This window comes from Eublepharis macularius, chromosome 1 (assembly GCF_028583425.1).
Source record: "Eublepharis macularius isolate TG4126 chromosome 1, MPM_Emac_v1.0, whole genome shotgun sequence".
Lineage (NCBI taxonomy): Eukaryota > Metazoa > Chordata > Lepidosauria > Squamata > Eublepharidae > Eublepharis > Eublepharis macularius.
In genome coordinates this window covers 1-2500 of record NC_072790.1, presented here as the reverse complement: position 1 = coordinate 2500, position 2500 = coordinate 1, and positions in this window count along the sequence as shown.

Below are 2500 nucleotides of genomic sequence, written 5' to 3'. Positions count from 1 at the left end.
CCCTCGCGGGCGCTGCCGTGCGCTCGTTTCGCCCCAGGGCAACGGAGCCCCCCCCGGTAGACCTGGCCTCCGAAGCCGGGGAGCCCAGGACTGCCGAAGGCTTCCTCGGGCGAGCCGGATGACCTGGCCTCCCGGGCGCCCGAGGCTCGGCAGGCCGCGCGACCCGTCGTCCGCCCCGTAGCGGAACCTTCCTGCCGCAGCGGAGGAGGTCCACTTCGGGCCCCTCGAGGCCAAGGGGGTTGGGGGTGGGGTCCGGTAGACCTGGGCTCGGGGGGCCGGGGCGCCGAGGTCTCCCGGTCGCGGGTGACCGTCAGGGCCCCGGTCGCGGGACACCCGGCGAGCCGGGCGCCCAGCCCTAGAGCTTCGGCGGCAGGCCCGGGGCGTACAGACGCCCTGTCCTCACCCCTCCTGAACACGACTCCCCTCTCCTCTCCCCCCCCCCCACCCCCGGGCCCCGGGCAGACCTGGGCTTCCCCGTCCTCGGAGACCAGGCCGACCGGCCCACGCCCCGGCAGGGGTGGATGACGGAGCCCGCGAAAGCGGCAGGCGGCCAGGTCCACCCGACGGTCCGTGGGGGGGGGGGCAGGCACGCCACCATGGCAGGCACGCAGCAAAAAAACGCAACCTCACCTTCACCGCCACCCCCCACAACGCCCAAACCGCGGTCCAGGCCTCCTCCTCCTCCTCCTCCTCCTCCTCCTCCATCGGTAGTGGCCAAGGGGTCCAGGTCTACCGGCCACCGCCGGGCCGGTAGAGGGCAGACCGGCAGACCTGGGCCCCTTGGAACCCCTTGCAGCCTGGGGACCCCGCGCCGGAGCCCGGGTCCGCCGTCCGGCCGCGCCCGCGGCGAACGGTTCCCACGGCCTGCCCCTCCGGCCCGCCCCCCCCCGCCCGGTAGACCTGGCCTCCCAGCCCGGCCTCCCCCACCCTCCCCGCCCCCCACCGCCCGCCACGCGCGCAGGAGTCCTGATCTACCTCCCGTGCCCCGGCAACCCCACCCCCTGCTCTCCCTCACCGGGCCGTTAGTCCTGGCCTACCCCGGGGAGCCGTGTCCAGGTCCACCTCCCGTTCCCCCGCCCAACGGTGCCGTGGGGGGCGGGGGACACGTCCCCTGGGCGTGGCGCGGTCCTGCCACCTGTGCGTGTGCGTGTGCGGGCGGGGGGCTGTCCGGTAGACCTGGCCGGGTCTCCCGACGGAGGCCTTGGGCGAGCCGGATGACCTGGCCTCCCGGGCGCCCGTGTTTCGGCAGGCCGGGCGACACGCCCTCCGCCTTGACGGAGCCCCTTCCTGCCTCAGCGGAGGAGGTCCGGGTTGGCGCCAAGCGGGTGGGCGGCCGGGCGGCCGGTAGACCTGGACAGGGCGCCCAAGCCTACCGGGCGCGGTTGCACCGTTCCGACCCGCCGGCCCTCCCCCCGTGCCGGTAGAACGGGCCTTCCAGCCTGGGCTTCCACCGCCCCCGCTCCCGCGCAGGAGTCCTGGTCTACCGTCCGCACCCCGGACACCCCCACCCCCCCCCAACCCTCCCCGCTCCACCTCACCGTTGCGTCAGACCCGGCCTTCCCCGGGGAGCCGCGTCCAGGTCCACCGCCCTTTCCTCCGCCTGCCCGCGATATACGGGGCCGGGGGTGGGTGGGGCGCGGCGGACAGCTCTCTCGTGCGCGGGGCGGGCCTGCCTCCCCACCCTTCGCCGGACCGGTAGACCTGGACGCCCGCGCCAGGGGAAGGGCCCGATGGACCGGGGCGGCGGGCGTGCGGGCCTACCTTTCCTCCCCCCGGAAGGGCAGAAACGGCCTGCCCGCACCCGCCGTTCCGGGCTCCTTCGCCGCGGCGGTAGACCTGCCCGAACGGCCACGGGTGGGGGGGGGGTGGGTAGGCGGGGGTGCCCGCGGCGGAGTCCTGGTCTTCCGCCCGCGCCCCGGCAAAGGGTGGCCCAGGTCTACCCGTCCGCCCCTCTGGCTCGGGGAGGACGGGTAGACCTGGACGCCGGCGCCGCGGCCGGGCCCCCGAGTCCCCGGCGGCCCCCAGGTCTACCGCGTGACACGGGCGGCAATTGGTAGACCTTGACTCTCCGGAAGCCCTTGAGGGAGCGGATTCGGAGGCCCAGGCCGGGGGGCGGTTCCGGAGACCCGGACGGAATCCCGGCCTCGCCCCGGTCAAACTCGACGTCCGGAAGTCGGCCTCCCCGGCTCGGGCACGCTCGCGGAGATTTCTAGGCACTCGCTTTTCAGAACGCATCAGAGAATCTCCGGAGCCTCCGGCCGGGGCGAGACCGCTCTCGCGGCCGCCTTCCCTGCCTCCCTGCCGGCGGGCGCCTCCGCCGGGGATCCGGGCGCGGGCCCGGTCCTCCTTTTTTCTCCTTCCACGATCGATGAGGTCCACGGGGCCGCGTCGGGGAGGACCCTCCGCGGGCCGGCCTCCGGGTCGGTGTTCAGGCGGAGCGGACGCCTCCCCCTCCCGCGCGCGGCCCTCCTCCCGCTAAGCCATCGCTCCCTCTTCCCGC